The following is a 24,029-nucleotide window of genomic DNA, read 5'->3' as shown; positions in this document are numbered from 1 at the left end:
TAACCATGTTTGTTTGTGTCTTAAGGCGTTTCCCGGTTAGGGGTCGCCACAGCGGAACTCCGGTCCGCTAATGATTGGCAGTGAAGTTTTACGTGCTGGCTTGCCGGGCCCAACGCACAACCTTCAACGAAGGAACGCCCGTTCACGCATGTCGCCACACAGAAGACGCTTTAGCTGAGAATCGAACGGACAACGTCTAACTGTGACTGCGACAACGCTACCGCAGCGATAAAATTTAACCATGTACTGACCTAAATTCTGACAAGCAATATTCCTCTTTCCTGCCTGTCTTCTATTTTTTTGACAGCCAAGGCTTGGAAAGTAATCTTACACCATACATGGAGGAAACTGGACTGATCTTAAAATCTGACTGGAAAACTAACCTCTGCCTGTGTCAATATCTTATTCATTTATAAAAATTGTATAGCAATGATCCTACTATTTGAATATCTACAGTTATTATGAGTGCCCTTACATATGTATTATTTTCGGCTACTATAATCCGAAGAGGTAGAGGCAGTTGTTAAGCAAGCGTTTTCCAACCGATTAGCTAACTGAATTGTCTTCTGATCTGTCAGTTCACTCCTAACATTTTCAGCCTCTTGAGTGTAATAAATATAGAAGCATGATCTTGTAATATGCTTGATGAAAAATGTTTGTTTAAATGTGAAAAAAAATGGGAATTTTGTTACAGTGGTTCCTACAGGCTATGATCATCTTATCAGAGGTTTTGCCCTAGTATTAAAAAATAGTAGCCTGGAAAGGTAAATTCAGAATGTAATTTCCTCACTAGAGGGACAGTGTGCTGTGCTAAAAGGAAGACCTGAAACATTGACTGTGGGAAGACACAGTCAGGAATAATCTGAGGACTAGTACTAAATGATTTTATTTGATTTTAGGACTCAGAATGGGGCCTAAGAGAAAGACCTACTCATTTTGGAACTCTGGGTAAAGCCTAGGAGAAAGACCTAAAGTCTGGGAGAGAACTGCTGATGTGCGTAATTTATTTTTCCCTGAACTAATAATGAGACCTAGGGGAAAGGCCTAAAGTCTAGGGTAATCCGACAGACTAAAAGCTTGTAACTTTCCAGTATCAATTTGGAGTGTGTGAACCGAGAGTAGGGCCTGGAAAAAGGAGTATTCCATGTATCTTAAAAAGTTTAAAGAATAGTGCTTAAGAACAGTTACACACTGAATTGTATGTAGGTGTATTTTTAAAGCTTATTTGTATTTTTATCTTAAAGGTACTGTTTATTTTTTTATAAATCAACATGTGTTGCTCTGAATTTCCTGCCCCTCATGTCTATATAACTTACACTGGTGCTGTGCATAAGCAGTTTGACCTAAAACTTGTCAAACTACAGTTCCTTGCATTACCGCTCCATTACCAAGCACAAACTTCCTTTGAGCTGTAGAATTGTGTCTGTGATGTTTCTTGGGTGGTAGTAATCATAGAGGGGATTATTAATGAAGATTACAGAATCACAGAAAAGGACTGATCAGAAGCTGTTACAGCTACAACAAATCATTATGTATAACGTAAAAAATACTGTTATTACCATTCCGAGGAGGAATCTGATGTGACTGCTGGTAGAATTAAAATAAGTCCCAATAAGAAACATAACGATGGCAGTCAACAGATACGGCAACACTTGAGTAATCACAATCATAAAAGTATACAGAACGTTTTATTGTATGCGGTAAGCTTTTTCACTGAATAGCTTCATCAGACCATACAACCAACTAGTGCAAAACATTTAAAAACCTTTACCTAGCACAGGTCAGCCAGCTCTTGACATGCAATAAGAAACTGTAATGCCATATTTGATTCTAACTTTACACATTCGTCTTTCACTTCCTTCATAAAAATTTAACTATCAATTTAGCTTAGTTTATTGTGCGGCTGCGCTCGGGGTGAGAATTATTCCCTACACCTTTTGCCAGACTCGCTATACCCCTCCTTCTTGTAAATTTTTACGATTTTAGTGTTCTATATGTCATATGAGTCTTCGGCACAGTGTTAGATGAGCATTATATATGAGAGCCCCATGGTTATACCTATGGTTAGTTGGCATGTTGCCTACCCGTTAGGCATAGGGGCTGTATTTTTGCATATAGATTTGTAAATATGAATCAGATTATTGAGGTATGATGGGTAAAAAAATATCTTTTTATTGCAGCTTTGTCTTTATGTTATTGTGTTTAATCATTTATTAATTTTTTGATATGCAATTTTTACATTTTTTGATATGCACTTTATTGTATTTTTGATTATAGCAAATACAGTTTTGTATATCTATAAGTCTAAGGAAGGTTAGATAACTACAAAAATTAAGAGTGTTGAGTAATTTTTAAGAGTGTTTATTATTGTCAGTGACGCCATTTATTTGATGCTAACTGACCAGGTAATATTTTTCGCACTAGTTAGTTTGAGAAATTTACGAGAACACTCTTAACAATGCATTTCATTCTATTGGGTTTTTACGATATTAATTATACTTATGCCCAAGAAATTGTGATCTATACTGAGTGCTTTAATAACAGATTTTATATTTGTGTACATTATTATGTGTATTAAATGAGGTTTATTTTTGATATATACTTTTTATATAGTTAGATCAAGGCTATTTCTTACTGAGCTGAGTTCACCCTGGATGATATTAATATGTTCAAATATACAAACTAGTTTTTTGTATACATTTTATAGGACGCACAGTATGACCCCTATGGAAACTTATTAAATTATTATTTAAGAATTGCACAGTTATGCACTAGTGTTATTTCAGCACCCTTTTTTAACCATCATAGAATGATTTTGCCATGCATTATTTGCTTGAACAATGTTGTTTAACCATCGCTATATTGATTAATTTTCCAACTCACGTTCTTAAATTGTTTGTGTTTATATATTATATGCTTAAGCTGTTTTTACGGCTTTTTTAGTGCATATATACATGTGCTTAAGAATAGTTACACACTGAGAAAATTTCTCTATTTCTGAATTTGTCAGGCATGTCTTTTACTAATTTACGTTAAGTTATATATGTATGTTTTTTTAACTTATATTTTTCTACCCAGAATTTTAAGATATTAACATATAAGTTCAACCTTCCATGTCCAAAATGAGGAACACTAGCCCTCATAATGTGGAACAAATGGGCAAAATGTGGAACACATACTAATGGCTTACTAACAACTTCAACTAGGAAAGTCATAGGATGGTTAAAATAAGCTGGTTTTACTTATAAAGAAGATCTTTTAATGAATTAATATGATTCACTTCTATTTACAATGGATTTCACTTAAAAAATTCCTAACACTGAATGAGTGATAGAGTCTTTCAATGTGGAACTTTGAGGAACTTCGAGGAACATGAACTTTTTAAGACCCCAAATGAGGTACGTTCCTCATAATGAGGTACACTTGAGAGGTATGATGCAATTTTTTATATGAATGTTTATTGATTGTTCTAGTTAAATATTAGGTTTAGATTTATCTATATATGTCATCTGATTTTTTTTTAATTTTTTGAAGTTATTATTAATTGTATCCACTAGGGGCTGTATGTCACAATGTAGCATTTCATTATGAAGTGATGTAATTTTTAAATTAATTTTTTGATTGGTTTCCTTAAGTTTTTAAATGTTTTGCACTAGTTGGTTGCATGGTCTGATGAAGCTATTCAGTGAAAGCTCTTACTGCATAGAATAAAATGTTCTGTATACTTTTATGATTATGAATTCATTATGTATGCTAACATAGCCACTAATCCCAAGACTAAACTCCGTCTGAAGACACCAGCTCTTGAGGATGATCTGGAATCATATTTAGTGGCTTTTGAATGTTATGCTACCTTAAACTGGAACCGAGCAGATTGGGGAAAAATTTTGGCATCCCAGCGGACAGACAGAGGACTTAAAAACTGCATGAACATTGATGACATTGACTGCAAGGACTAAGAAATTTTTAAGAAATAACTTTTAGTATGGACTGGTATAACCACTGAAGTGCAGGCAGTACAATGTCATAACTGAACAGATGCATAACCTAAATCACTTTTTAAAACTTTGCCTTTAGCCTAGTATTAAAGGTAATAGAAAAATGTTAGATACTGTAGCAGTAGACAGATTTAAGAGAATTTTGTCGAGTAAAATAAGAAACTGGGCATTACAAAGTGATGTCAAGGACTCTGAACACTAATCAGATAGTACTACTATCAGAGCATTTAGTAATTGATGAGATAATATTTAAAATTAATTGTCTGCATCTAAAGACAAAACTGTAGTAAGGGTTAAACCTTCTTTGTAACCAGAATCAGCAGGTAAAGTGTTAATTTTCTACAAATGTGGACAAAGAGGTCACATTACTAAGTTCTGTCCTGTTAGTACTGGGAAAGCTTCTGCTAGGAAGAATGTGAGAAAATAAGTTCTTGTTTAGAATTTGATAGAACTATAGCCAGGGTAACTGAATCAGCCCAGTGTTAGTGTGTAACAACCAAGCTAGTAAACTGTGTTACATTTTTTAAAAGGAAGGGAGGTACACACTCTGTTAGACTCTGGAAACATGATCTCCATTGTTAGGATATCTGTGGCTTGCAAGTATAAAATTGTTAAACAGTCAACATGTGGAGGTAATATGTATTCATGGTGACAAAAATAGATGTATATATGTAGAAATCCAAACAATTACAGGTAAATTATTACACTGAATCTCTATAAATTCTGATTTAACTCATGATGTAATTTAAAGAAAGACTCTCCATTCTAAGGCATTATGGAAGATGTGGTAGGAAGGAGAATCTATACACAGTGTTTCATGTCAGTAGCCCCACTCAGTTGAAGGGTTCAAGTGGGGGAAAGCAAAGTACAGACTCTCATACATAGGTACAATATCAGAATCAGGAAAGGGAGTTGGTATAAAAACTGAAAAACAAGTCAGACTTTAGTTAGAGAGTGGGAAGGATCCTGTTACTCATAAGAACCATAAGCCCGCAAAAAATGAAGACAAAATTCCAAAACTGTAAAATGCATCGGTACAGGAACTTAGGCAGAAATCTGTGCAAAACACAAGCCAGCAGAAAGACTTTTAAAGATATTAACATAGGAACTGAAACAAAAATAAAGAAAGAAGGGCATTTGAGCGAAACACCCAAAATAAAGTGAATATGGAGAGGAAATAACTGTAGGGTATTCTTAGCTACAGGAATCCATGATCCAGAGGGAAGTAAAGCAGGGAATGGTTTTAGAGCTATACTTTGTAGGAAAAGACATAGAGGAAGGTGCAGTACCAGCCATCTTAGGAGAGAAGGTATGCTTTACTTTCCAAAGAAAGATACAGACGTGCATAATCTTGAGTTAGGGGACTTAAACGTAAGTGACATAAACTCTAAAATTGTGCAATGAGATGAAGATGCCTTAAGCAGGACAATATAAAACATAGCAAATGTAGCAAAAATACAGTGAGCTCTGCCTTGAGTTAAAATGACCTGTTATATAGAGTGAGTAAAGAGGGAGAAGAGATTCTGCATCATTTACTAGCTTCAAAGACATTTAGGTCATTATTAATGAAGCTAGCCCACACCCACATTGTGGGAGGCCACTTGTGGATGGATAAAACAAAGGCAAGGGTATTAGATTTAAAAGAAATAGAAAACTTCTGTCCATAATGCCAGAAAACTATACCCATCTGGGATATAAAAGTTATTTGATCTCAATGTCAGTAATGGAAGTACCATTAGAACAAATTGCTGTGGACATTGTGGGACTAGTAGTAACATTATGGGACTAGTAGTAATATCCACCAATGGGTACAGGTACTCCAGTTAGAGCACATTGCTGAGGACACTGTGGGACTAGTTGTAAGATCCAGCAATGGGTACTGGTACTCTAATTAGAGCACATTGCTGTGGACATTGTGGGACTAGTAGTATGATCCAGCAATGAGTACAGTTACCTACTAGTTATAATAGACTATGTCATAACATTCCTACAGGTGATGTCTTTATGCAGAGCTACTGCTATGACTATTGCCAGATGGTACTGTTATTCTCCAGAATGGGCATCCCTAAGGAGATTTTAACTGACCAAGTCATCCCATTTATGTCATGAATATTGCACCAGTAATGTAACAGCTTTAACTAGTTGAGGACATTAGTATACCACCTGCATACTGATGGATTAGTGGAAAGGTTTAACAAAACATTAAAATCCATGTTGAAAAAAATCCTTAAATGCAGATAAGAAAAACTGGGACCAGTTACTACCCTACTTGAGGTACCACAAGCGTCAGATTGTTTTATCCCATTTAAGCTTCTGCATGGCATGCAACTCAAAGGGCTCCTAAATATTGTGAAGGAAACTTGGGAAGAGACAGAAACACCATTCAACAGTGTGAGCAAACACTATGATAGTTTACAGGATATATTAAAGCTATTAATGCCCATAGCAAAAGAATACACAGGAAATGCTGCAACATGTCTATAATAAGAATGCAAACCACAGCAAATTTAATTCTGAAAGGTACTAGTATTAATACCCTTCCTTAAATACATTTCTGGCTAAATGGCAGAGACCATTTGAGGTAACAGAGAGAACTAATGCCATAGACTATATGGTTATGGAACCTGCAAAGGGAAAGGTAGATCAGATTTACAACATTATTGTGCTGAAGACACGGAAGGAGACTGAGAATACTGCAGAGGGTTTATAGTTTGAATTTCTTACAGAAAAGAATTCTCTACCTGAAGTTCAAATGAATAATCCTTGTCAAAAGTAAAATAAGATGTGGAAGATTTATCTTTAAAACACAGAGAACTGAATTGACAGAACATAATCTTTCTGTTTTGGAGGGAAGCCTTCTATCAGTGGGAGTGGTAAGCATTAAGTACCCTATCTACCACAGGAGGAGTGGTTTCTGGCCCAAAAATTGTAGTTATTGGCTGTTTGGGCAGTTTTTACACCACTTTCAACTTTTCTGGTTTAAAAGCCTGCGTTTGACCTTGTTTTCTGCTTCTCCTGTAACTGGTCTAGTCCAGATACAGATTTGCTGTATTCAAGACTGTTTGTAAGCTTCTGAGCCCCCCAAGCCTTTCTGTGTTGAATGGAAGTCTTCTAGCTTATAGTGGTAAGCACTAGGTAACCTATCTACCACAAGAGGAGTGGTTCTTGGCCCAGAAATTGTGGTTTATTGGCCTTTTGGGCAGTTTTTTTCCATCTCTTTCAACTTGCTGGTTTAAAAGCCCATGTTTCAGCTTGTTTCCCCCTTTCCTGTAACTGTTCTAGTCCAGATACAGATTTGCTGTATCCAGGCCTGTTTGTAAGCTTCTGAGCCATCCAAGCCTTTCTGTGTTGGAGAGAAGCCTTCTAGCTTATCAGTGGGAGTGGTAAGCACTAGGTAGCCTATCTACCACAAAAGGAGTGTTTTTTGACCCAGACATTGTAGTTTACTGGCCGTTTGTCCATTTTTTCCATCCCTCTCTCTCTCTCTCTCAACTTTCTGGCTTAAAAGCCCACATTTGCACTTGTTTCCCTCCTTTCCTGTAACTAGTCTGATCCAGATACAGACTTGCTGTATCCAGGACTGTTTGTAAGCTTCTGAGTGGTGCCAAAGTCTGCTCTTCAATTTTTTACTTAGATCTACTAGTTCTCTCCTCTTCTGCACTTATACTAGCCTATTAGTCTAGCACTTTACCAGACTTCTTGTAGCAATTTTTGTAGCACACAAAAATGCTTCCAGCACTAAATGTTCTAAAAGAAAACATCTCCAGTACTTATTATCAATGCCCACCCCTCCAGGCTTGTCTAAAGGTCAGTTCCCTGAGCTTTTTGCAATTAACCTGGTGAACTTGGGCATCCTGAAGCAATGTAGTAACTGTCTCATGTACACTAGCAACCCTCTCCTCTTACCTCCCAACACTCAGACTTGCGAGGGATGCACTTATATATCCAAACTGGAAGCTACATACTCTCCAGCCAAGACCAGAATAGTTGGTCAAGAGGAGAAGGTCAACACTTGCACCACATCACATGGAACACATAGCCCTCCAGAGTACACACCAGCACTGCCTTCACATAAAAACACAAACCACACACCCACCTTCGTGGAGGATCTCAATAATAATCTACCCAAGCAGCAGAGACTCCAAGGCAGAAACGCACTCAACCACCACAACACAACACTAATCACGAGACACATAACTCTCCTAAACATTGTGCCACTCAACCAAAGCCCCTAAGGCAAAACAGCATGCCCAACACACTAGTCATAGCTGACTCAGTAGTGAGGCACATTAATGTCCTACTCACTAGGTTAAATAAGGAGAAAGTAACAGTTAGCTGCCTGTCAGGTGCCAGGATCTTTCACATAAAGCACACACTCATGTCCCTCAACAACAGGTACAAATATGACTCTGTCATTGTACATGTGGGTGTGAATGACCTGAGATGTACCTCCCTGGACTACATGAAAAGAGACATGGAGGAGCTCTCAGATTATGTAGCCCAGAAGGGTATGACTCTAGTCCTGAGCAACATCCTACCATCACCCAGAATGATACCACAGTACAAGCAGAAAATGATTGATTTCAACAATTGGCTACGTTTCTGGTGTCATTGTAAGGGGATCCAGTATCTGTCTGCCTGGGATAACATGATTGGCAGACTTCGATGCTTTGCCAGAGATGGCCTGCATCTGTCACCCCTGGGCTTCTGGATACTGGCCAAGGTTTTTGCCACCCCTATAGTGCCTTTTTTAGGTGGTGTTCCAAAGGCCAAATTACCACTGTAGCAACTACAAACAAATGCAATCTGAGGGTCATGCTGCTCAATGCTAGAAGTCTAAATCTCAAAATGCACTCGCTCGAAGCACTCCTTAAAATGGAGAACATCGACATTTGTGCTGTAACAGAGACCTGGTTCAAGGCAGCAGAAAGCACCCCTGCACTACCAGGCTATAACGTATTCCACACCTTTTTGCCCTAGAATTTGGACCGAAGCTCCAAAGATGGTGGTGTTTTCATATTCATAAAGGATGCAAACACCTCCAGACTGGTAGCCCAACATAACACATCAAATATATTTCATGTGCAGCTAACATTGGGTAAGACAGCGATTCAGGTCATAGCCTGCTATAGGTCCCCAACCATGTCCCAAGACTCATACTCCAAGTTCCTACGCACCCTGGAGAATATTAGGGTCAAACCTAACACTCTCTTACTAGGCGACTTCAACTACGCCTCCAGTAACTGGGAAAACTACTCATGTACCAATACACTTGCCCAACGTTTCCTGGAGTTCATTAATTGCAATGCCCTGGACCAGCTCATTCTTACCCCCACTACAGGTAGCAACATCTTTGACCTGGTCATTGCTAACATGACAGTTGCTCTACACCAGTAGTCAGCTCCACCCTGGTTAGATCCGACCACAAACTAATCACCTTGGAAATACACATCCCTCCCACCCTCCACCCGCTGCAAAGGTAACCACCATGAAAAACTTCTCCAAAGCTAACTTTGAGCTCCTAAAAACAGAGGTGGCTAACTTCACAGCACCCATGCAAATGGAGAATAGTTGAATGACTGCCAAATCATACACCAATGCACTGTACAAACACATACGCAAATGCATGGATCTCGCCATACCCAATAGAACCAAGACACTCTCCTCCAAAGAAAGGAAGCCAATCTGGTGGTCTCCTGCCATAAACAAACTCTATAACAGAAAGAGGAAACTGATGTGGAATAAGGTGAAGACCCAAGACTGGAAAAACTCCCTTATCAGCCTCAACAAAAAGTTGAGATCATCATCAAATCCTCTAAAACTAGCTATGAAAACAGAATTGCAGCAGATAGTAAAGACAACCACAAGGCTTTCTATAGTTATGTAAAAATTCTCCACGGCAATACCTAGATTTGTTCTGAGATACTGCACAGTGGTACCTCCTATACCGAGCCAACAGATATTGCTAGTATACTGGCCGACAGATTCAGTGTCAACTTTACCCCTCCCCCCCAAAGGACCAATCACAATACCAGAAGACCCAGTATTACTGCTGCACAGGTTAAAACAGCACTGTCCAAGGCCAAGAATACAGCTTCTATGGGACCTGACAATATCCCCGGCTATGTTCTACATGAACTACAGAGTGAACTGGCACCTCACCCGTGTGCCCTGTTCAATCACAGCCTCACCTAAGGCTTTATCTGTACCAAATGGCGCACTGCTACAGACATCCCTCTCCACAAAGGAGAAGTGACTATAGACCCTGGGAACTATCACCCCATTAGCCTGATGAGTGTGATATGCAAAGCTATGGAACGCATCATCATTGACCTAATAAACAAGGACATAGGGAATCTCCAAACTCTGGATCCCACACAGTTTGGTTTTGTGAAGGTTAGATCATGCCTGCTCAACTTGGTCGACTTCTTTGAGTCAGTCACTAGAGCTGTGGATGAAGGCAAGGTGGGTCATACAGCCTACTTTGAACTGGCCAAGGCTTATGATATCATTCCCCACTCAGGAATCATAGTAAAACTCACTAAGTTAGGCATCAATCCCTATATCACTAGGTAAGTTGCAAACTGGCTCACAGATAGAACCCACAGTGTGACAGTAGCTGACTCCAAGTCAGATTGCCGACTAGTCACAAGTGAAGTCCCACAGGGTTCGGTCCTCGGTGCTCTCCTGTTTGGTATCTACTTCTCTGAAGTCTGGGCCAACACAAAGGGACTCTGGCTATCAAAGTTTCAGACGATTGCAAGTTGTGAGCTATTATTAACTCCCCAAGTGATGTTGACATCCTACAGAATGGCCTCACTGAGACCAATGACTGGTGTCAAATCCATGGCCTTAAGCTCAATGCCAAAAAATGTGTCGTCATCCCCTTTGGGAAAAACCCAGTTCCCATGAATTACCACATCAATGGTAGTCCACTGGTCACAGAAGGCATTATAAGAGATCTGGGAACACAGGTTGACAGCAACCTCTCGTTTGATCACCACATTGCCACTGTGGTCAGAAAGTCCTTCTATGTGGCATATCTCATTACTAAGGGTTTTGCATCCAAGAAGAAAGCGGTCATTGTCTCCCTCTACTTTTCCCTCATTAGGCCACTCATCGAGTACAATGCCCCATTTGGCATGTACCTCACTAGATATCTGCAACAACTGGAGAGGCCGCAAAAGTACCTCACAAAGAGGATCCTTGGCCTTAAGCACTTGTCCTATATGGACAGACTCAAAAAACTACAACTATTCTCTGTCTCATATTGCCTACTTAGAGGCGATCTCTGCTTTACTTACAAAGGCATGTCTGACCCATCTCTGTTAGAAATGTTGCATCTAAAGAAATCCCAATCCCTCCACACTACATGCTCCAGAGACCTCAACCTCATTACCACAATTAACAGAACATGCTGGAGGGACAGGCTCATAACCCAGAGACTGCCCATGCTATGGAATAGACTTCCCATACATGTCAAGCAGAGCACCTCACTGACCCTCTTCAAGAGAAATCTTGATGAGTGGATGGGAAACAGAAAATTCACCTCAGGGATAACTCCAGTGGCTCTACTCAACAGAGGCACTGGGAACTAAGGTTGGGTGGCACTATGCCAGGGTAATCTTATGGCTAGGCTTGTAAAGTCCCCAGAGCCATTAGCCTAGTATACACCTATGAACCTATAATACAAAGGCAACACCTAGAATAAAAGTAAGAATGAAATCTCATAGGGTACAAGAGTTGCAAAAACAATTAGTAAAAGAAGAAGTTAAAAATGTTTGAATTATGTGTTATTGAGGCATCTTACCAGTACCCAGTTTAATAACAAATTTAGAAAACTAAATAGAATATCAAACTTTGAGAGGTATCCCATGCCCAGAACTGATGAGCTGATACAGATCTTAAGTAAAGCTAGATACTTGACATCAGTGAACCTAACAAAAAGATACTGGCAGGTAATACTTGCCCCAGTCTGAGAAAGAGAAAATGGCTTTTGTAACCCCCAATGATCTAGTCTAGCATATGGTCATCATCTGGCTTTCATGGACCCCCAGTTACCTGGCAGAAGGTGATAGGAAAAATGCTGAAGCCTCACTCCTGTTATACTGCCGAATCCATTAGGCAGGCAGGCATGACTATAAATGCTAAGAAACATAAACTAGATATGGTGGAGGCCAAGTACCTAGGATATCTTATAGGAAGAGAGGTGGCAAGACCATATCTGGAAAAAACAGAGGCTATAAAAACTGGCCTGCACCCACTACTAAGAGACAAGGGAAGGCTTTCCTTGCAATAGCTCAATACTATTGGAAATTTGCGACTAATTTTGTAACACGTTGCTTGCCTTTTGACAGACCTCACAAAGGGGAAAATACCTATTAAAGCAATGGTCCTCTGAAGCAGACAGAGCTTTTAATAAACTAAAAAGAGTCCTATGTTTTAAGCCTGTGCTATTAACTCCTAATTTTACTAAAGCTTACCTTGCAAACCGATGCATCAGAAGAGGTTGGGGGACTGTGCTAACTCAAGCTTTTCAAGGGGAGAAGCACCCTGGGTGCTCTATCAGTAGGAAGCACAGTGGAAAGGAGATGTTCTGCTACTGAAAAGAACGTCTAGCAATGAAAAGAGCTGTCTATGCCTCTGAGTACTTTTTAGGCAGGGATTTCAACTGGATAGCATACTAACAGCATTCATAATGCATAAGTAGAAAAGCAAATGGCAAAATAAAATTATGCAGGAGGGTATTATCCATTCAGCCCTTTCACTTTATTGTGACTCACTGAGCTACCCTAGCTAATAGAAATTTGGAAGGGTTGTCCAGGACCTAGAATCCATTATGATGAGTCAAAAACCTCTGGTTTTGTACTGACAAGGGGATAGTTTTAATATTGTAAGCCTCTTGAGTGCAATTAGTATAGCACAAAAGTACTGTAGGAGCATGAACTTGTAATATGTTTGATGAAAAATGTCTGTCTCTTGAAGTGTGCAGAGTATGGGAATTTTCTTGCAGTAGTTTCTACAGGCTATTAGCAGCCAATGAAAGGCTTTGCCCCAGTATAAATGAGAGCAGACCTGATAAAGTCATAAAATTAGTTCCTCACTGGACGGATAGTGTGTTGTGTTTTAAGGAATACCTGAAAGCATGGACTGAGGTGTACTACTAAAGGACTTTGCTTGATTTGGGACTAAGTGTAAGGCCTAGGAGAAAGGCCTAAAGCCTGTGAGAAAACTGTTGCTGTGATTGATTATTTTTCCTTGAACTAAGACCGAGGCCTAGTGGAAAGGCATAAAGCCTGGGTTAATTCTACAAGTTCAAGTCTATAATCTGGGATTATCCTGTCGAAGTACCTGAAATGAGAGTTGGGCCTAGGAAACAGGCTTACTAGTATCCTAAGCAAACTTTTGTGGACAAATGAACATTTTTGGATTTAATTATTTTTAAATGTGCTGCTCATTTTATATTTCTAGTTTAAAGGTACTATCTATTTTGTATCAATAAAGTGAGTTCCTCTGCATGCTCTTTTTGCATTTTCTTTGCAAATCTTACACTCTCCATTGAAGAATGATGCTGTAAAAGATCACTCTACAAGGTGTGTTGTGTATCTGCTTGTGGTGCATGCTACCAAGATGCCTCCATCATGGACATCTGTGCCATGCATCCTGGATATCAGTTTAGACCTTCCCCAAGCATTTTTGTTTCAGTCATTACAACTGGCAAAGAAGGACTTCTGAGCTACAAGAACACTTTGTAAGAAGCCTCACACAACTCTTCACGGTGGCAGAGTGGCAAAGAATACAAAGCCTGTTTTCATGCCAGAAGTGGTCTCTGCAGTCTCATTAAACCAGTCCACTCATATATAGATTTTTTCTGAAGTATTAGAACAAAACAAAGTGACGGTTGAAGTTATAACTAAGACACTACTTGGAAATGACAAAGGAAACTTGATCAGCTAAGCAACTTTTATGAATGGAAGAAAAAGTTTTCAAGCCACTAAACAATCATCGTATAAATGCATGGCTCATTGTATTACCTTTATTTTTAGTCTATTTGTATTTAAATATTTTTAACTAGGTATGTGGAATGTCCGCAAGGTCCTTTTCTGCTTTGGCCACAAGCCCATTTTGAACTTTTCAGTGAAAGATATTTTCCATGCACATCTGTAAAACAGAAGATGCTGCAAGTAGCCTGGCTTCTTGGCACACAGGACTAGAGCCCTGACTGTAACTCAGGCATTGCAGGAGCCAGGCAGGGAGTGACATGAGTGAAGGAACATGGACTTCTCACTGTTACTGGGTGGGGGGTATCAGGGAAGTCAGCGACTACATAGGAAAGTGCAATTTCTTCAATGGAGAATGGGAAAGCCACTTTCCATGTTCAGGGATAGGAGTGGGCCTGTTTGCTGGAAACATCCTTTGTGGATGTGAGAGATGACCAGTGAAATCTGCTCACTTGCACATCTGCCTGCAGCTGCTTAGTTAAGCGTGGGCAGGGTGTTAGGGCCATAAAAAAGTAAAAACAGTTGAACAAACCCTGATGGTTGCCTTAATGATAGCCTGTCATGGTTGACTCTAATCCTTGGTGATGTGGGGAATGAATATGACAATTGCCGGAGAAATGGTGGATAATCAGCCTTGACTGTACAAATTTGTCTGTTAACCTATTTGCTATACGGCACCTTGTTGTACTGCTGGTGCCGATTATCCCCTGTAGCTTAAAACATAACAAGACAAATTCTGCTGGTGCTAATTAATGGACTGTTTGTTGAATAATTAGTTAATTACATTATTGGGGTCACTGTCAGTAAAAATATTATCAGAGAGACTACAAACAGCAAAAAAGTATTTTCAGATGACTAATGGCAACTTAAGATGTGATTTCAAATAATCAAAATACTTTAAGCCATTTTGAATATCCATATACTACTATTATAAATAAATTATTCATAAATTCTTCTGTGAAATCAATGCATAACCTTTTTCAGCATCCAGCATGGAATTCCCATTGGTATAGTGGTGCTTTCCTTTGCATCTTCTGTTCCATTTAACATGGCACATCAGCTTTGTACATATTCTCAGACTCCTTGATTAGCTCTAGCCACCGGACTTCCTTGTAGCTGGTGTTTTTAACAGTACCAAGGTGACCTCTAATGAATGCTTCTGAAATGCCTTTTCTCAGCAGAAAAAGAACTATGAATCATGTACCATAAGACATGACTTTCTTTTCTGTTGAGAGTTTGTATCTTGGTCTGTGAAACTTTTGTAAGCTCTCCTCAGCATTTGATAAAGTTGAGTTATGCTAACCCACTGCCTAGCAATCTCACACACACACAATGGCAGAGCCAATAACAGTAATGCATGTAATGTTAAATATTCTGAAATGTTGGCATTAGACTAATTAGGGTTATATAATTGGGTGTTTCTTTTATACCTGGAAGAGAAGACACTGTTTTAACCCTTAGCAAGATGAAACAAACCAGTCATGTATTTTTTTTTTTTTTTTTTACAGTGGGCATCCTTTCCTGTGCCTCTCACCATCACGCCACATTACAAACACATGCTAACTCTGTATTCCTACAAATGTGTGAAAAATTAAAAAGACCATAGAATTTGAATCATTGCAGGTGCACAAACTAAACCTGCACTGGCTGTGTTTCTCAGCAGTAAATGCAGACTGACAATTTTTACCTCAAGAAACCATAAACAATGAATCACACTCTCATCCAATTCTAGAGCTACTGTAGCACTTCAATTTAACATCTCAGAATGGTGATAGAAATACTGCAGCATTTCTAAGATTGCTGTTATTTACAAGTGTTTTAATTTCCAAAATGAAGAGTCATTTTCAGCAACCTAGCTTGCTACAAAGTGTGTCCTGGAACTTTCTAACACATGAATAGGAGATATTTCAGTTTCAGTAATCTCTGTGAGTGTATATCATAAGTCTGAATGCACAAATGTCCGAACGCTGAAACTGGGAAGTTCGAAGTCTAAAAATAATGAAGTCGTGGAGCATCTAATTCTTTCCCAGGGAAAGAATTCAGTGGGCTGTTTCTGCGGCTTTGCTATTTCCTCCACGTTGGGGGGTGTGGAGGTAAAGCCCCCCCATTAGAAACAGTATGTAGAGTTCATGTGTTTCCACGTTTTGTACCGGAACAGCGATTTTTTTCCATGGGAAAAAAATAGCTGTTCTGAGTGTTTGGGGTTTTCAGTTTTCGAACTTTTGGGTTTAATATTCACATAGTCGAAGTTCTGACACTTCAACTATGAGATATAGTCCCATCTCTGCAAATATCACAGGTGTAACAGCACTCCATGTAACATACTTAGATTACACCACCTGATGTGACTGATATGGTAATCAGAGATCTTGCCACCTTAATAGACAATATACCATCAAAACAGGCTTGAAGTTCTATGTCTATATTTCTCTAGGGCACTCAGTGAAATGATTTATTATAGCATTCCTTGCTGTTAAAAAAAACAACCTTCCTGGATCTACACATCCAAAAAACACATGATTTCCCAAACATAGGTTCATAGGTTCATACTAGGCTATCTGCCCTGGGGCATTTATAAGCCTAGCCCGATTGTGTTTGGCTTATGCCACCCCTTGATTTGAGTATACTGTGCCCTTTTTAAAGTTTAGTTTACTGTGCCTCTGTCTAATAGTGACACGGAAGTAATCCCCGGGACAAACCTACGATCCCCCATCCACTCATCAAGATTCTTCTTGAAGAGAGTCAGTGAGGTGCTCTGCCTAATATGAATTAGAATTCTATTCCAGAGCGAAGGGAGCCTCTGGGTTATGAATCTGTCCCTCCAGCATGTTCTATTTATTTCTGTGCTGAGGTTCAAGTCCCTCGAGCGCGTGGCTCTAAGGGATTTAGATTTACTGAGGTGGAGCATGTCCATTAATTCTGGGTTGGACATAGCTTTATATGTCAGGCATAGATCGCCTCGAAGTAGGCGGTATGCAACTGAGTAGAGCTGGAGTTTTTTTAACCGAACAGCATATGGCATCTGTTTGAGTCCCTTGATCCTCCTGGTGAGGTACTTTTGGGGTCTTTCTAATTACTGCAGGTGTCGGGTAAGGTACATCCCAAAGGGGGCATTGTATTCTATGATGGGCCTGATGAGGGATGAATAAAGGGGCACGATTACCTCTCTTGATCTAGATGTGAATCCTTTCATGATGAGGTGGGCTATGTAGAAGGTCTTTCTAACCACTTTGGCAATGTGGTTGTCAAAGGAGAGATTGCTATCAACTTGGGTCCCCAGATCCCTAATTACTTTCTCTGTACTTAATGGGTTACCACCTATGTGGTAATTTCTGGGCACATTGTTTTTGCCAAAGGGTATGACTATACACTTTTTGGCATTTAGCTTTAGACCATGGCTCTGGCACCAGTTATCCGTCTCTGCGAGACCTTTTTGAAGGATGTTTGTGTCAGCTGGAGAGTCGATTATGGCGCCCAGTTTGCAGTCATCTGCGAACTTGGTGAGCCATAGTCCTCCCATGTTGGCCTGTACCTCAGAAAAGAAAATACCGAACAAGAGAGGTCCCAGGACAGAACATTGTGGGACGCCACTTGTGACCGGTTTTGAGTCTGACATGGCTCCAGCAACTCTGACTCTGTGGGTTCTGTCTTTGAGCCAGTTTGCGACCCATCTTGTGACATAGGGGTTTATATTTAGGCTGGATAGCTTATCTATGATGCCCGAGTGGGGTATTGTGTCAAATGCCTTTGCGAGGTCCAGATAGGCTATGTGGACTACCTTCCCTTCATCTATGGCCTTGGTGACTGTTTCGAAGAAGTCGACCAGGTTCAAAAGGCAGGATCTGCCCTTGACGAAGCCAAATTGGGTAGGATCTAGTGTCTGTAGGTCCCCAATGTCTTTGTTTATGAGTTCCATGATGATCCTCTCCATAGCCTTGCATACTAGGCTAGTCAGGCTTATGGGGCAATAGTTTCCAGGGTCCACAGAGGCGCCACCTTTGTGGAGTGGGACCACTGTTGCTGTACGCCATTCTTTGGACACATATCCTGTAGTGAGGCTGAGATTGTACAGTAGTTTTACTTGAGGGATTAGTTCTTCTTGGAGTTCATGTAGGACGCAACCCGGGATGCCATCTGGTCCCATGGAAGCAGTGTTTTTTGCTTTGGAGAAGGCGGCCTTCACCTGAGCATCAGAGATGTTTGGGAGGCTGCACTCTGCCAGGATAGATACTTGCTCTTTTGGGGGGGGGGGGTTGGAGAAGTTTGCACTGAACCTGTCTGCCAGGATATTGGCGATGTCTGTGGGTTCAGTGTATTTTTTGTCGTTTAGAATCAACTCAGAACAAGTCTGGGAGTTGCATCCCAGGTTCCTAACATAACTGAAAAAAGCCTTATGATTGTCTTTAGTGTCCTGTGCAATTTTTCTCTCGAAGCTGGCCTTGGAGGATTTTATGAGGGATCATAATTTTTTGCTATTACTGATCAGAGATGCCTTCCCTTTTAGGGATTTTGCTCTATCATGTAGTAGCTTCCTCCTTCTGTTGTACAGTTTATTTATGGCTGGGGTCCACCAGACTGGATGCCTGCCTTTGGGTGATTGGGTCTTGATTTTGTTTGGGATAGCATGATACATGCATTCCTGGTGATGTCCGTAAAATGCGTTTATATAGGATTCCGCAGTTTGGGCCATAGTTTCCGCTGGCCCTGGGGCCTTGAAGGATTCCACTTCAGTTTTGAGAAGTGTGAAGTTCGCTTTTGAGAAGTTTTTCACTGTGGTTTTCTGGGCTGGTGGTGGATTTGAATGAAACACTCGACTCTTCATTAACAAATGAACTAAGATTTTATTTTATTTTTTATTTAACTCTGGACAGACAGATTTATTACTTAGTGCTTCACCCATCTCTGGAATTATCTTGTGTTTCATATAAACCACAGTGATATCCTCACTTCCTTTAAGGCAAACCTTAACAATTGGATGGATGGCTGTAATTTCATCCCTAGCCTAACTTGTTTTGCCCTCCTAGAGGCAGAAGGTGCACTGTCAGGGTGAGTACTGGTAAGGTGATTATGGCCCATAGACTGACTGTGCCTTAACAAACTCTGTGACTCTATGGATGCATGAGTTTATATAGATAAAAATCTCTTCTGTAATGTTCCATGCACTCTGTTAACAATACACTTAGGTAGATTAAGCCCCACACAGGAATGTCAGTCAAAGGCTGACACCATACTTGTGATACTAAAATCTAGCAGCAAATTAGGTGAAAGTGCCTTTGGTCATGCACTTCAGGATCAATGGAAGCAATGGCCCATGCAAGCATATTTTTAGCCCCTCTGAGTAATTAGATAATGTCTAATTTATTTACACTGGAACCTGCTCTTTATTAAGGGTACTAGGGATTAACAGAGCAAGCTTCTGTATTCTATTGCAGTTAAAATAGAAAGATGTTTACTAACACAATAAGGAATGTAATTAAATAAGGTCTGCTTATGGCCAAAGGTAATACTCAATGGAGCAACAAGTTGATATTTCCTCCCCTTTACTCAAGCTGATTTGTTCTCTTTTCTAGGAATGATATAGCCATGCTTCTGTATTGATGTAAACCAACTGCTTATGCATTACAATATTTGTATTATGGAGATTATAAACATTGGAAGCTCATTGTACGGAAAGTGTTCCCGTAACATGTATTATATGTGTGTTGCATGTAGTATGATGATGTTGAGGACCATATGCAATAATTTGTTTATCAAATAGTGTGAAGATGTGGTTCATGTGCAATTATTGTTTACATACCTTCAGTGAGTAAGTTAAAGAGCTGTGTAATTATTTGTTTAATGCATGCTTTATATGTCAGGCATAGATCGCCTCGAAGTAGGCGGTATGCAACTGAGTAGAGCTGGAGTTTTTTTAACCGAACAGCATATGGCATCTGTTTGAGTCCCTTGATCCTCCTGGTGAGGTACTTTTGGGGTATTTCTAATTACTGCAGGTGTCGGGTAAGGTACATCCCAAAGGGGGCATTGTATTCTATGATGGGCCTGATGAGGGATGAATAAAGGGGCACGATTACCTCTCTTGATCTAGATGTGAATCCTTTCATGATGAGGTGGGCTATGTAGGTCTTTCTAACCACTTTGGCAATGTGGTTGTCAAAGGAGAGATTGCTATCAACTTGGGTCCCCAGATCCCTAATTACTTTCTCTGTACTTAATGGGTTACCACCTATGTGGTAATTTCTGGGCACATTGTTTTTGCCAAAGGGTATGACTATACACTTTTTGGCATTTAGCTTTAGACCATGGCTCTGGCACCAGTTATCTGTCTCTGTGAGACCTTTTTGAAGGATGTTTGTGTCAGCTGGAGAGGCGACTATGGCCCAGTTTGCAGTCATCTGCGAACTTGGTGAGCCATAGTCCTCCCATGTTGGCCTGTACCTCAGAAAAGAAAATACCGAACAAGAGAGGTCCCAGGACAGAACCTTGTGGGATGCCACTTGTGACCAGTTTCGAGTCTGACATGGCTCCAGCAACTCTGACTCTGTGGGTTCTGTCTTTGAGCCAGTTTGCGACCCATCTTGTGACATAGGGGTTTATATTTAGGCTGGATAGCTTATCTATGATGCCCGAGTGGGGTATTGTGTCAAATGCCTTTGCGAGGTCCAGATAGGCTATGTGGACTACCTTCCCTTCATCTATGGCCTTAGTGACTGTTTCGAAGAAGTCGACCAGGTTCAAAAGGCAGGATCTGCCCTTGACGAAGCCAAATTGGGTAGGATCTAGTGTCTGTAGGTCCCCAATGTCTTTGTTTATGAGTTCCATGATGATCCTCTCCATAGCCTTGCATACTAGGCTAGTCAGGCTTATGGGGCAATAGTTTCCAGGGTCCGCAGAGGTGCCACCTTTGTGGAGTGGGACCACTGTTGCTGTACGCCATTCTTTGGGCACATATCCTGTAGTGAGGCTGAGATTGTACAGTAGTTTTACTTGAGGGATTAGTTCTTCTTGGAGTTCATGTAGGACGCAACCCGGGATGCCATCTGGTCCCATGGAAGCAGTGTTTTTTGCTTTGGAGAAGGCGGCCTTCACCTGAACATCAGAGATGTTTGGGAGGCTGCACTCTGCCAGGATAGATACTTGCTCTTTTGGCGGGGAGAAGTTTGCACTGAACCTGTCTGCCAGGATATTGGCGATGTCTGTGGGTTCAGTGTATTTTTTGTCATTTAGAATCAACTCAGAACAAGTCTGGGAGTTGCATCCCAGGTTCCTAACATAACTGAAAAAAGCCTTATGATTGTCTTTAGTGTCCTGTGCAATTTTTCTCTCGAAGCTGGCCTTGGAGGATTTTATGAGGGATCGTAATTTTTTGCTATTACTGATCAGAGATGCCTTCCCTTTTAGGGATTTTGCTCTATCATGTAGTAGCTTCCTCCTTCTGTTGTACAGTTTATTTATGGCTGGGGTCCACCAGACTGGACGCCTGCCTTTGGGTGATTGGGTCTTGATTTTGTTTGGGATAGCATGATACATGCATTCCTGGAGATGTCCGTAGAATGCGTTTATATAGGATTCCGCAGTTTGGGCCAAAGTTTCCGCTGGCCCTGGGGCCTTGAAGGATTCCACTTCAGTTTTGAGAAGTGTGAAGTTCACTTTTGAGAAGTTTTTCACTGTGGTTTTCTGGGCTGGGGGTGGATTTGAATGAAACACTCAACTCTTCATTAACAAATGAACTAAGATTTTATTTTATTTTTTATTTAACTCTGGACAGACAGATTTATTACTTAGTGCTTCACCCATCTCTGGAATTATCTTGTGTTTCATATAAACCAGAGTGATATCCTCACTTCCTTTAAGGCAAACCTTAACAATTGGATGGATGGCTGTAATTTCATCCCTAGCCTAACTTGTTTTGCCCTCCTAGAGGCAGAAGGTGCACTGTCAGGGTGAGTACTGGCAAGGTGATTATGGCCCATAGACTGACTGTGCCTTAACAAACTCTGTGACTCTATGGATGCATGAGTTTATATAGATAAAAATCTCTTCTGTGATGTTCCCTGCACTCTGTTAACAATACACTTAGGTAGACTAAACCCCACACAGGAATGTCAGTCAAAGGCTGACACCATACTTGTGATACTAAAATATAGCAGCAAATTAGGTGAAAGTGCCTTTGGTCATGCACTTCAGGATCAATGGAAGCAATGGCCCATGCAAGCATATTTTTAGGCCCTCTGAGTAATTAGATAATGTCTAATTTATTTACACTGGAACCTGCTCTTTATTAAGGGTACTAGGGATTAACAGAGCAAGCTTCTGTATTCTATTGCAGTTAAAATAGAAAGATGTTTACTAACACAATAAGGAATGTAATTAAATAAGGTCTGCTTATGGCCAAAGGTAATACTCAACGGAGCAACAAGTTGATATTTCCTCCCCTTTACTCAAGCTGATTTGTTCTCTTTTCTAGGAATGATATAGCCATGCTTCTGTATTGATGTAAACCAACTGCTTATGCATTACAATATTTGTATTATGGAGATTATAAACATTGGAAGCTCATTGTATGGAAAGTGTTCCCGTAACATGTATTATATGTGTGTTGCATGTAGTATGATGATGTTGAGGACCATATGCAATAATTTGTTTATCAAATAGTGTGAAGATGTGGTTCATGTGCAATTATTGTTTACATACCTTCAGTGAGTAAGTTAAAGAGCTGTGTAATTATTTGTTTAATGCATGCTGTGAGGATGTTGTGGAGAGTGTATAATTATTTGTTTAATGCACTCTGTGAGGATGTTGTAGAGTGTGTGTAATTGTTTAATGTAGGCTGTGAGGATGTTGTGGAGTGTGTGTAATTATTTGTTTAATGCAGGATGTGAGGATGTTGCAGAGTGTGTGTAATTGTTTAATGTAGGCTGTGAGGATGTTGTGGAGAGTGTGTAATTATTTGTTTACTGCACTCTGTGAGGATGTTGTAGAGTGTGTGTAATTATTGTGTAAGTATTTGTTTAAGGCAAGATGTGAAGATGCTGTGGACTACATGTAATTATTCGTTTAATACATGCTGTGAGAAAGCTGTGGAGTACGTGTAATTATTTGTTTAAGGCAGGCTGTGACAATGTTGCAGAGTGTGTGTAATTATTTGTTAAATATAGGCTGTGAGGATGTTGCATGGTGAGTGTAATTATTTATTTAATGTAGGCTGTGAGGATATTGCTGAGTGTGTGTCATTATTTGTTTAATGCAGGCTATGCAGATATTGCATAGTGCATGTAATTATTTGTTTAATGCAGGCTGTGAGGATGTTGCAGAGTGTGTGCAATTATTTGTTTAATGCAGGCTGTGAGGATGCTGCTGAGTGCATGTAATTATTTGTTTAATGCAGGCTATGAGGATGTTGTGGAGAGTGTGTAATTATATGATTAATTCACACTGTGAGGATGTTGTGGAGTGCATGTAATTATTTAATGCATGCTGTGTTGCAGAGTGCATGTAATTATTTTTTAATGCATGCTATGAGGATGTTGCAGAGTACATGTAATTATTTGTTTAATGCAGACTGTGAGGATGTTGCAGAGTGCATGTAACTATTTCCTTAATGCAAGCTGTAAGGATGTTGTGGAGTGTGTGTAATTATTTTCTTAATGCATGCTATGAGGATGTTGCAGAATGCATGTAATTATTTGTTTAATGCACTCTTTGAGGACAATGCAGGGTGCATGTCATTATTTGTTTAATACATTCTGTGAAGATGTTGCAGAGTGTGTGTAATTATTGCATAATTATTTCTGTAAGGAAGGCTGTGAGGATGTTGCAGAGTACATGTCATTATTTGTTTAATGCAGTCTATGCAGATGTTGTGGAGTGGTTGTAATGATTTGTTTAATGCAGGCTGTCAGGATGTTGTAGTTGAGTGTAATGATTTCTTTAATGCAGACTGTGAGAATGTTGCTGAGTGCATGTAATTATTTGTTTAATGCAGATTATAAGAATACTACAGAGTTCTTGTAAGTATTTGTTTAATTCT

Source organism: Protopterus annectens, chromosome 12.part0 (assembly GCF_019279795.1).
Source record: "Protopterus annectens isolate FY-2018-M chromosome 12.part0, PAN1.0, whole genome shotgun sequence".
NCBI lineage: Eukaryota > Metazoa > Chordata > Ceratodontiformes > Protopteridae > Protopterus > Protopterus annectens.
This window is presented reverse-complemented; position numbering follows the sequence as displayed.